Raw genomic sequence first — 13,080 nt, 5'->3', positions numbered from 1 at the left:
CACACACACACACACACACACACACACACACACACACACACACACACACACACACACACACAAGCCCAAGCTGCCTGGATTTCAATCATTGACTGTAAATAGGAGCTGGATAGAGTGACCCCTCCCCCTGGCGCTCCAAACAGGAAGTGACTTCTATAGAGAAATAAACAGCGGTTACTCATACGATTGGTCAGAAGAACTCACTTTTTTTTAACATCTTCTATGTGATATTTATTCTTTATCTCAAATTGTGAACTGACCAATCAGATGCCTCTATAAAAGTAGGTGGAGCCCGCTGGCCCGAGATTCTCCTGAAACGCTTTCAGTGGAAGGGGTGTGTACTTCCAACAAGCTTACTCAGGATTGGCTACAGTAGTTGCCATAGAAATGTTGGTTAAGACCAACTTGAACCAATCACTGTCAACAGACTACTAATGGCGGAGAATATCGTGGAAAAATGGCGACCGAATTGGCTTCATTCCACTGAATCTGGTGGTAGGGCATTTTCACACCTGGCTGTGTCCCGTCCGGGACACAGCCAGGTGTGAAAATGCCCTACCACCAGATTCAGTGGAATGACGGGACACAGCCAGGTGTGCAGTCACCTGTAGAAAATGCCCTACCACCAGAGCCAGGTGGTAGGGGGGTTGGCCCCGCATGGTAACATGTTTGAACATGTTTTGGGTCGTCCGGGTCCGTGGAGGGGAGCGCAGGTGTGAGGCTCGTACGGCCACCTTAAGGGACATCGTGAAAATGGAACGTACCATTGCTGTGTGTGTGTGAAAAAGAGTATCAGGAAGTATTCGTAAGGATACTGGAAGTTCTGCTGTCGTACGGCGCCCTTATGCCACACTCTAGTAATTAATAAGGTGCGAAAACTGGCTCCTTGCGAGCGATTGGTCCATGCAAAGAGTGTGCACGTGACACAGAAGTGCCCGTAGGAAGGCCTCACAAACTACACCCCGTCTAATTTCCTCATTACTAACACTCAGGCTGCAGCAAACCTCAAATAGATTTTAGGGGGGCATTAAAAAGTGACAAATCCATTTGACACGCCTGCATCTCCCCCCTTACTTATTACCCTTACGTGTTGTTTAAGTGTTCACTGTGGCTTGTCACACGCGCCGTAAAAGGGCAGCTGTGACTAAGACATTTACCAGATTTAAAGATGTGCAGAAGGAAAACAACATAAGATGACTCGTAATTTGTCAGCAGGTGATCGTTGACCGGTTCTACTGAGAATTTAAAAAACGGTGGAAAAGTGAGAAAAGCTCCTGAGTGACAGTAAGAGACGCCGCCACCATCTGATGACGCGCAGAAAAGCCGACGGCTGCTTCACGGGTTGTGATTTTGGTTTGTCAGGAGTCTCGGTTTCCGTCTTCTCTGCCACCAGCCCTCCCAGCGTCTTCCCATCGTCACACTTTTCTGTTTGACTTTTTAGCTGCTTCGTCTTCGCAGAAGAGCTGGACGCACCCACGAGTCTTCAGGGAATCGATATTTCGGCAGTTTCTGGTCAGCTGACATCATAGTGTCACGACCTCTCAGTAGGTTTTAAACAAGTTTTGCTCTGATTCCCTTGATTTTTCTGTTTCTGGCTCTTCTTGTTTGTTCTAAAAATGTGAAAATGACTTTAATTTCTTAATCAGAGCGAATGCAGACAATGTTTTGCTGTCAAGAGTATTAAAATAGTCAATTTCATGTCTGCTAATCACAAGATTCAAAACTGTTAATGGAGCAGAGTTTGGTGTGGAGTTTTTCAGTACCGGTTCTGGTTCTGGTTCAGCTCCCACGGTTCCTTGAACATTAAACTTCACTCCAAACATGAAAAGAAGAGCAAAAACAATGTGAGTTTTTTTTGTGTAGCTTCAGGAAAAGCACAGATTTGGACTTCCAAGCGCTGTTTCAGTAAAGGTAAAAGTCCACAGCAAGTGTTTCATTAAAGGCTGATAAAAATGAATCTGAAGCTTAAAGAAAGCTGTTTCCTTTTCTTTAGCACCGGTTTCCACTTTTTACCAACATGATAATGTCAACCAACATATGCACGCTTCTCAGACCTTACTTTGTATTTTTTGTGTGGATCCGGTGAAATGTAGGCACTGCTTGTCGTCGTTTCTACTTCTGACGGTCATCAAACTCAAACTTTTGGCACAGAAAAATCTTTAAAGTCCAGAAATTAACATTTATCGTCATTTGTGTGTCGTGATTTTAACGTTTGGCACTAATTTTCCAGTTTGCCAGCAAACTAAGTGTAGTAACTACGGCTGGCTTAAATACCGAGTTAGACCTGAGGTCTGGGTTAATTTGGGTGAGCGGGGGGGGAGGGGGGGGGGGGGGTCTGTTTCTGATCACATTGGTGGTAAATCTGTTCTTGCTTTAACTTTTACTCCTTTGACTCAGCTTATAGCGAAAATCCGACTTCAGTTCTGATAAATTCACTCCTGGGTCTGTTTTTTCTTTCTGTTTTTGCCTTTTGTTCACCATTTTTCAGTTTCTGTTTGGCACACAGCCTTTCATCAAGCGCATTTATCTGGGTGCAGAGAAAGACCCGGGCACGCTCGGATGTACGAAGGCGGACCCAAAAGAGCGTCGATCACAATTTGCCAACGTTCGCTTCCACTCAGCCGGCGTTTTAATGCGCACCGTGCTGGTGTCGGGCTTGGGAAGTGTCGGGCAGATGATGATCCAGGGCCGCGGGAGCCTCGGCAGCTACCGAGCCTCCTGTTTGACATGCTTTCCAACGCAGCGCCGCAGCCACACCGAGACGCCGCAACTCCTGGAGAGTCTATTAGCTGTGCTTAATTAAACAAATGTGATTAGACTGATCCAAAGTCACACAACTGAATCCTGGGTAAGGAGTCGACCATGAGAGGCAGCTGCACAGAGAAAGTCCAGTCACGCCTGGCTCGGCTTTATTAATAGCGCCCATTACGCAGTAACACGGCGTGGAGTTAATGTGTGAGTGACGGCGGCGGCATTTCAGGTCCACTTCTGAAGTTTGTCAATCATACTTTAGTTCTGACTGTCAAGAGAAAAGGGAGTCTGAGAGTCTGGATGGCGTGATAACTAATAACAGATTGATTGCTGGTAATTTAGTGCAAGAATGTGGGCGGGATTTAGCCACGGCTGCCTGCCGTCACCAGGTGGAAGGCCACAGGGAAAATTCTGCTCACAGGAAGAAGATGAATCACCGACACAAGCCGAGATGAGAGGGAAACCGAAGTGACTGCATGTGCTAATATTTCAGGGGGATTTTAAACTCTGAGTCATTTCAGTTTATCATCAAGCGTAATCTGTTTCTGACAACAACAAGAAAAAAAATCTCTACCTAGCAGCTGAGAAAGAAAAAGGAGGATGCAGACTTCCAGAACTCTGTTAAAGTCTGAACTTTCTCTGGCCTCTGCGTCTGCTCAATTGGATTGTGCGCTCATTACTCAATCCCAGACGTCCAGCATGTCTGACTGCGCTGATGGGCTCTGATGAGGGACTGCATGTAGAACGGTTTCCAAAAGTTACTGGGTCAGAGACTCTCCCGACTAATAAGGTCTTTGTTGGAGCTGAGGAGTTTCACGTAAAAGCGGCCAAAGCTCTTTAAAACCGCGACAGTAATGACTAAAGCTCAGTTTTATTTCTCTGACTTTTTCAAAAACAGATATAGAGGACCAGCTCTCAGACCTTAAACCGTTCATCCTCAGTGATGCCCCATGACATCCCAAAAACACATCAGATTTCAGAGGATTCCAAAACCTTGATGTTCTCCTAAAGCACAGCAACACACACGTGAATGTGCCCACCATGACACGATAGTTGAAAAAACAAAGATCAACCGTCTCTTTAGAAACCGCAAAATGAAAACCTGACCCACCACTGGTCCTCAGAGAACGACGACAAAACAAACTAAAGTTCCAGCCTCAGCCTGGCCACAACTGTTCTTCCAGGGGGTCCAGCCTGTACAGGCCATGGAGGTGACCCCCACCAAATATCAAGGTGTAGAGAGAAGTGGACATGTTTTCTACAGGCGGGCCACGGGTCGTAGGGTATGGCATTCCATGGCTGCCATTCCTTGAACGAGCGCAAAGATAACTGAGCGCAATGCTAACCGAGCGACGCTGCATGACCCCTCGCTGGGTTTGCGAGCAGTGTTCAGGGGGCGTGTTTGTCACTTGGGGGCGGTAACCTTTCTGGTTGATCTGATTGGCCGAAATTTGCAGGTCAAATCCGGCGAGGCAGCGTGGCGGGACTTTCATTTTTTAGAGGCTTTGAATAGAAAAATAAACGGCGGATGTAACGTGGATTAAAACGTTAACTAACGGCCAAGAACAAGGTAAGAAAGTGCGGCGGGTTTTTTTGTGCTGTAAGTTTTTCTCATGTGAAAATAACTTTACTAGGTGAATATTACATGTACACTTTAGTTGGCCCGAGACAGAGCTGCTACACAACTCAAAGTACAGGAAGTGTGTATTAGCATGTGGCTAACAAATGCTAACAACGGAGCAGCGTCTCACCCATGTAGCATCAAATGAATCTTCGTTTTACTCCTGTACTTTGAGTTGCGTAGTAATTTCCAGCTCAGTCTAGTCTGGCACCTCTGAGCTTTTACATGTTTAACGTCGACGTCGAGTCCTAAGATCTGAAGATCAAATGCTTTTAATGGCTCACAGGACTGTGAGGTCTGCCAGAACCCACAGTGATCTGGTGGGCCAGATTGTTCATTTTATTCTTTTATTGTTATTATTTATTTATTATGTCATATTGTTTCTGATTTGATTTTGTGTTAAGTGTATAAGTGCTATACAAATAATACATTGATTGATTTGCAGAAAACTTTCCTTTAATTCCATTCTGGAGGGTCCCCCGATAAAACCACCCAAAACCTAAACATGTTAGTTTGCTTTTTGAGTTTCACGAAAAAATGTAAAAATGGAATCTATCATAAGATATTAAAAAAATATGTTGTAAACCTACAAGCACATTATTTAAAGTCATTGGAGAATTGTTGGATTAATCCTTATAAGGGCCGTGTCACACAGCCACTATGAAATTTCCGTCTTTGGTGGTACATGAATGATAGATATATGTATTTCATAAATGTTTCTTGCTTTTGTCATTCATCAATGTGCACAGATATCAGTCAATTTTTTTTTACGTGAATTCGGTTTTCAGCTGGGTTTTTTCGGTTGTTTGAGAACTGCACAGTTTACGTGTATTTTATGTAGCATAATGCGCAATTATAACATAATTACGCAACAGTGCATGATTTTTGTGACATGCATGGACATATTTGTAGCTTTCCACTACCGTATCACGTATGACTAACTTTAATACCGCATATGCGGAAAACACATTATGTTAAATTTACGTACTTGACCCACAAATCACTAATAAATTGCATACAAACATCACAATAATCATAACAACGTTCATGTTCTACATTGGTTTACGTGTTCTTTGCGTGCTTTATTCATATTTCCTCCGTGTTTTTAAGGTGGTTCATTTGTCATTTATCTGTAAAAATTTCCCATTTTTTCTCACAAAATGTATGTAGTGGCTGTGGGACCCGGCTGACGTAATGAGATTGCACTCACCACAAAAGCTGGATCCCTGAAGACCTTGACGGTGCTTGAAAACAGAAGAAGTCACGTTGTCTTTCAATTAGGAATAACTAGCTTCTGTTTGGTCTCAGGTTGCAGCTCTGAAGTTTAGCGCTGAGACTAAAGACGGGTGTAGACCGGTGGTCCACCACCTCTGGGCCGCAGACTGGCACCGGTCCGCTGACCTTTTGGTACCGAGCTGTAGGGAAATAAAATACCTAACTTAAATATTTCTGTATCAACGTTATTATCTGATTCTGAGTTTTATTTTGTTTTTACCAGATTTTCTCCTCCACATCCATCTGCAACTCACTCTTGAGGGACGTCAAGATTCTTTATCTGTTCCTAAAACCCCCAAGCTAGCAGAGTTTAAAGATCTTTGGAAAGTTTCTTTGTGCAGAAAAGAGCGAGAGAGGAAACAGAAGAAACTTTTGATTTGATTTAATTCAAGCATTTTAGTCAAAGCAACAAAGAATTTACACAGATCTATCAAACTCATTACAGAAATGATGAAGTGCATAGATTAAAAAAACAGAAAACAAAACCAAAAAGGCACTTAAATCACATATGCTTCATTAAATATAGAGATAATTAACTAAAGTCATGTAGAACTTGGTTTATTGCTTGAAAAGGAGTGGGAAGAAACGATTTTATATAATCCCACACCCACTGTGTTAATTCATTTCATAGTTTTCATAATCCGGTTCTGACTTGATACAATTTGAACTCCATAAGTCTAAATTTAAGGGGAAAATCTGTCACATTTTAATGGGTTACACATGAAATCTAGTGAACGAAGAAAGTTTAAACTGGCTGATATTTAACAGAAAATACAGGTGTAATAAAATAAAGTTGGTAAAAAGAGACATTTAGGAATGTTCCTACAACAACGAGAAATCAGACGGGCACTCTTAATACTTTAGCACAAAAAATACTCCTCTGTGTTAAACAAAAATACACAATGATTCAAGATTTAAAAAAAAGAAATTACGATTATTTTTTTAATGTCCTTTTCTTATAAAACAAGGTGGCATTCTATGGAAAACCCTATCATTTTGTCTTTAGTCAATTTTCATCAAAACAAACGTTTTTCCTTAATTTTTCTTTTAAAAAAAGGGAAGCCATTTTCAGCTTTGTAAAGGCTTGTCTCTTTAGAAAAAGAGGACAAAATGTCCTAAAAATCTGAACTAGAGTTTGAATTATTTTTTTTTCCATCAAGATATGTGGAAAACCTGATAGTATGACCAGGTTAGGGCCGTGTCACACAGCCACCACCTACATTTTTGCAAAATTGGTCACAGCTGAATGTACGAAGAAAAAGTGGGAAAAGTTTTGGTCTTTACGTGAAATTTTCACAATTATTATTATGTTTTTACAAATGAAGCATGTTAAAACCACAGAAGTATAAATAAACCACGCAAAGAACACGTAAATCAACGTAGAACAGAACCATGTGTCATTATTGTGCTGTTTCCAACAATTCATTAGTGATTTGTGCATCAATTACAAAATTTTACATGACGTGTGTCTTAAAAAAGTTATACATCAGTGGTACATGTGTGACAAGTTTTTGAGACATACGTGGAACGGTCGTGGAAAGACACAAATCTGTGTATGCGTCTGACAAAAATCACACACAAGTGCAAAAGATTGACGCAATAATTGTGTACGAACTACTTAAAATGTGCGTAAACTGCGTCATTCTCAACGCACCAAAAATACTGACCAGCTAAAAACCGAATCCCGTCGGCTAAAACCCTCGACGGACATTTGATGCAAGACACACTTAAGAATCACGTATGTCAGGTATGAACCACAAAAGTCTGACATTTGTCATATGTGTCATATGTGTGTGACACGGCCTTAAGAAAAATGTTTTTAGGAACAGAAACTAATTTTTTTGTCTGTTAATTCTTTGCAATTTGTTGCTTAGAAACTTTTTGCTCTTGATTCATTTAATATAAATACTTTTTAGAAAAGACTCCTTGAAAAGCGACTTACTTTTTCTGCGATGGAATCAGTTGATTGTGTGAACTCTCCACCGCTGTGCTGGATCTGCTAAAATGACATTAAGTGCGTAAACGGTTGCAGAGTTGCATTAGAGCTGAAGCTCTGGTGTTAAAGAGTCAAAGCATAAAAACTCATGTTAACGAATTCCTAAATAGTCAAAGCACACAATATAGTCATTGCCAACTCCAAACGCCTTTTTTTTAAAATATATTTATACTTGAACTTGGAAAAAAAAAAAGAAGAAAAGTTTTAGAAACATTCACTTAAATTCTGTACTTGGTTTAGCTTTGTTAAAACAATTTCTCTGGTTGTTTTAAGATGACACACAGAAGCCGGTTGTGCATTTTTTATTGGGGCTATATTTGTACACAGCCATTTATCCGGGCCTGCAATGCCACTTTGCGCTGCATCCGTCACAACACCATTAAGAATTGAAATGCCTGTAAGCTTCTTATGTACCTTTCCCTTCCGCCGCAACCAAAGCTTTTTTTTTTTTTTTTACAACCACTGCAACCAGATGAATCTCTAATTCTGCATAATTTCTAGCTATGCCTCGCTAACCGAATTGTCCACCTAGTGTCTGTCACTGTTAAAAAAAAAAAACAAACACATTAGGTTGCGTGAGATTAGGAATTTAGTGCAAGTTATTGTCTGGTAACAATGGCACCTGAGCTGGAATTGAAATCCAATTCACCACGCGCCGCTGAACGCTTAATTTTTGTTGCAGCAGTCGTAAACAAAGCGACCAGCAACACTGATTTGCAGTCAACGTGACTGGAAAAGGTTGGGTGGGTGCTAAAAATATCAACGTTGGACCAGATTAAAAGCACAAGAGTAAGATGGGGTGGGGTGCAGTGAATGTAAAGATACGTCTGCCAATCATTCTATCTGACGACTATCTTAGTCAGCGAGAAACAAAGGAGCAATTTGTAGATAAACGAGTGAGCGCCGAGTGGCGTTTACTCTTATTACCTGTTATGTTGGCTTTTCCAAAACCACACAGCTAAACTGCAACAATTCCTTGTTTTGCAAAGTGAACAGAAACATTTCAAAGCCAAAAGACAGACCACGTGTTGATGGGCTAGATGTTTTCTTCACACTGTGCCAGTGGTAGTTGCAACAACTCGACCTCTTCTGTGGTAAACTCAAGTTTCACAATGATGCTAAGTCTCTGAGAAAGATAGACAAAGTTTAGACAGGATGCCACAAAAAATTACTTTTCTAGGTCACTTTTGTAGGTAAAAAACACGGGACAGTATCTGCTGATTGTTTCCACCGTTCCTCTACTTAGTTATTCCCTTTCAATGATCGAGGATGTGTTTTTCTGGAAAACAGATTAAGCCAGAATTCCACTTTACTGTTTTTTTGCAACCATCTGCGACTGTATGCAGTCACGACGACGTCTGACATGATCCTCATTCATATGAAAGACAAAAACACACGCCTACCACGACAGCTAACGACACAGTTACCAATGAGCTGGATGGAGTTTCTAATGTCAACATCCTTCTCGTTTGTCCTTTTCTTCCACCGATCTCAGCTAAGACTGCGGTCACATTTCCCCAAATGCCTCGGCGCGGTGACCGAAATGCAACTTTTTCAGCAAATGTGGCAGGTGGCGGCATTTTCTTTTTTTTTACGTGCCGAGCAGCTGCTACAGATGATTAAAAAAAGGTTTAAAAGGAACGGCTTTTGGGCGATTGTTCAATATGACGATTGTTGACCGATTGCCATCGGTCGGTGGCCGCCCGGCGATGACCGGACGACAATCTGCACATAAACAGGGGGAACGCCAATGATCCTCTTCATCCGATGAAGACTCCTGCTGTGGTTGGACCTTTGTTTTCTTAGGTGCTGGGGCCCTTGCTGGGTTTCTTGGCAGGCATGTTGTGCCGCTTTTTACGTACCTTCGGGCTACCGGGGTGGCTCTCCGTGTCAAGTAACACCAGAGGTCCAAGCCGGGATAAAAACCAGGGCCTTCTCTCTGTGAGGTGATGGCGCTAACCACTGTGCCACCATGCAGCCTTCAATATATGTCAAATATACGTGTACATAAATGTTAACATTTATTCTGCCTGGATGAAATCAGGCAGAGACTACCTTTATAGCTCGTCTTGCAGCAAATTTGACAGTCATTCTATTTGAAAAGTAGAAAATTTGTAGCTTGAAAACAGAAGAAAAAAATTTTTTTCTCAAAATATCTTCTCTTCTCTTGCTGCACATGACAGTACTGATCGACTGCAAAGTGATGGTTTCACAGGATCATCCATCAATCCAGACACGTCTCCACACGCTGCAGAGCATCTCTTCCCTTCCAACCATCGCTCACACAGTAACATCCTGATCCAGCTCTCCAGTCGCCTTTGACAGCGTCTTAACCGGCCCGCCATCCAGCGCAACCCAGCGGGTGAGGAGAAGCCCTCGGGGGTGAGATATCCTGCACCGCTCTCCCACCCCCTGCGCCTCCTCCACGGTTGCCCCCGGTGACAGTGACAGAAGTCTGTAATTGCCACCTCGTCAAACAGCTTCATTAGGGCGAGCGCTGTGTGCGCAGCTGAAGAGCGGCGGATGGGGAAGAGAGGAGAGAGCAGAGCCCACAATGCAATTACTGCACGGCTGTGACAGGTGGGGCCTCCCATCCTGTGTGCCGTTCGGGGCCCTGATGCATGCTGGGGAGCTGCATCGCGCTCGCATCATTTTTCACCCCCCCTCCCTCTGTCATTAGTTGGTAATGATTGGATTATTTTGCAGATGAATCGCCGTATATGTCTCGCTCACAAACATTTCCTGGACAAATTAATCAAAATCATCAAGGCAGTGTAGTCGGAGCGAATTAAAAAAACAACATGTCTAGATTAAAAATCACCACAATCCTTCAGCAGCCAGCGTTTTCCAGTTGTGTTGTGGGCTCTGCCATCTTTAATAGATGACATTCAGACTCTACGGTTTGTAAAAACCAGAAAGCTCAGAGGGTTCTCGCTGGAATATGGAGGCTTTCAGGTCAAAACGGCAGTGATTTTCACGGCCGTCATGAATCTGACAGGGACGATTCCCGCCAAAGCGGAGCCCGTACAGACACCTTAAAGCAAAGTTTTCCTAAAGTTTGATGCCGTGGGTTTTTTTTGTCATTATTTGTGAATTTTTTTCTGTAAAATTTGGAGCTCTTTGTCTATTTTGCGAGACTTCCGTCGTTGTTGCTTTCCTATTTTTTTTTAGCTTTCATACCATATTTTGCTGAGAAATCAAAGAAGTAGCTGTTCACACAGATGTGACCGTACAGGATCACAAAATAAAATATGGCTAAAAGGATTATTAGCAGGTGATAAACTCTACACTTTCCTCCAGTTTTATTAGAAAGTTTCCTACGATGAAGGAACGAAAGGCGTCTAGTAAAATCACCATAAAAGTCAGAGGAGTAACTAATGCCAGTACATGAGGAGGCAGCGTGGTTTTATGGGACGTCCCAAAGGTAAAAGGCCCGTTTTTCTACGTTTCGCTCGGCTGTCCTGTTTCCACCGCTGCTTCAAAGTAAAAGCTTTGGTTGTTGTTCCGTAAAAAACTTAAAGACGTTTTCTTCAGCAGTAAACGTCTGACTGCTGGTTGTAGCTTCCAGCTGGCGGCCATAGTGGTGCACAGACTTCCTGGAGGACCAGTGGTTGGAAAAAAACAGGAAAGAAAAAGTTTATTTACGGCAGAGGTATGAGTGAAACAAAAACGGCATCACCTGCATCCAGTGGAAATGAACTCTAACCCGTTAACACTGCAGCTTTAGCTCCAATGTTTACGTTCTTTCAACCACCGTAACTTTTCAACCATTTCAGAACTGACGTCATTCCAGCCAATTCTGAGTGCAGCTTTGCACCGTTGCATTTCCTTTCACGTCTTCAGTGAAATTTTCATTATCTTCAGTGTTAAAAGACATTTTTCTGGACAGTTTCCTCCATTATTGTGTAGCTGAAATAAATTCAGCTTAAATGACCCAATTGGCAAGAATGGAAACACTGGAGCTGAAGCTCCGGTGTGAAAGCGTTACACATCCTAACATAAGATGTCTCCACAACTTACAATATTTTGAGATGCTATGAGCATAAAGAGAAGGACTTCTCTACCGTTTATCATGTCAGTGACTTGTGTTCAAAATGATTCCAGGGAGGAAGCATTTTCATTCCGGTCCAACCCCTGTGAAGCGCATTCCTTTCATCCGTCGACATTCCGCATGGGGAAAAATTGCCCCTGGTGGGGACGTATCGTGGTTATCCACAACTCTTGGATGGCTCCCATTGGACGGTTCCGCCCATGCCAAGCGCCTGGGTTGGCCGAGAGCCTCCTGGGAGGCCGGGGCTTATGGCTCCATGGGCCAGTAAGCCTAGAGGCCCTGTAGCCCAGGGAAACGGGGCAAATCATGGGTGCAGGTTGGCAGTGGCGTTCCCCCCTCCCCTTAGCCTCAGGACTGTCGTAGCTAAAAGAAGGCTAACGGTGGCCAACTGTGGGTCTGGGGATGCTGGGGAAGCGTTCCTGCTGGTTCATCTGGATTGCTGTCGATAAGGCTGTGCGCTCTTCGTCCCCTGCCTATCACGGCGCCGCACAGGCTGGGAGCTGAGAGTGATGTATTGATGTGTGTGCGTGGCACAATGATGAAGGACTGGCAGACCATCTCCAGAATGCCAGCAGTGACTGATGCCTCACCACACATTCCTCTCAGAGGAAGCGGCGGCTTGGTCAGCACCGTGCCAGCTTTCAAGGACCCTCAGGACGCCCCCCCCCCCCCCCCTGCATCCTTCAGGACCGTGACAGTGACGGATCGAGATTCCAACAAAGGAAGAGCTTCAGTGAAACTTTCTGGCCTCATGGTTACTTAGAGGTGATCAAACAAAGCTTCGGGACGGGCAAATCTGGTCTTTTTAGATTTTCACGGACGCAGCGAACGCCTTGAAGCTTCCAACTGTTTTTAATCGTTTAGTTTGAGATGAAAACCTCTGTTAGCATCGTTATGTTGGCAAAAGAAACAGGGAATAATATGGAGAGGAAACAGACTTAGGTGTGTGCGTAATTCTTCATTCGTGACCAACTCTCACCTCTATTTCTCACGCCGAATCACACTTGAAATTACTTTTTTTCCAGCTGATTATTTTAAATGAATCTGTCAAAGGCTGAAGAAACACTCGGAAGATCCATCAGTGAGGCCTGCAGACACTGTGGTGATTTTTACAGCCGCTCAGATAAGTATGCTCCACTTTTAAAAGGGATTTTATTTTTTAAATCTCTTGCAATCCGCATTTAATCTCTGCCAGTGTTGCTAAATAGAGTCATGGTTTTCCAGAGCAACAGTCCTCTAAAAACCACCAGACCCAACAGAAAAAAAAAAACGCTCAAAACATGAATCAGTTATGAATTAGCCATAATATTCATGCAATGTTTTACCTGCTGCTTTGATGGAAAGTCCGACTTTGAAACAGTTTTTAACGATATTACATCGATCCGC

The sequence above is a fragment of the Oryzias latipes genome, chromosome 16 (genome assembly GCF_053564925.1).
Source record: "Oryzias latipes strain Hd-rR chromosome 16, Olatipes_Hd-rR_3.1".
NCBI classification, from domain to species: domain Eukaryota; kingdom Metazoa; phylum Chordata; class Actinopteri; order Beloniformes; family Adrianichthyidae; genus Oryzias; species Oryzias latipes.
The sequence above is the reverse complement of the archived record's forward strand: the minus strand, read 5'-3'. Positions refer to the sequence as shown.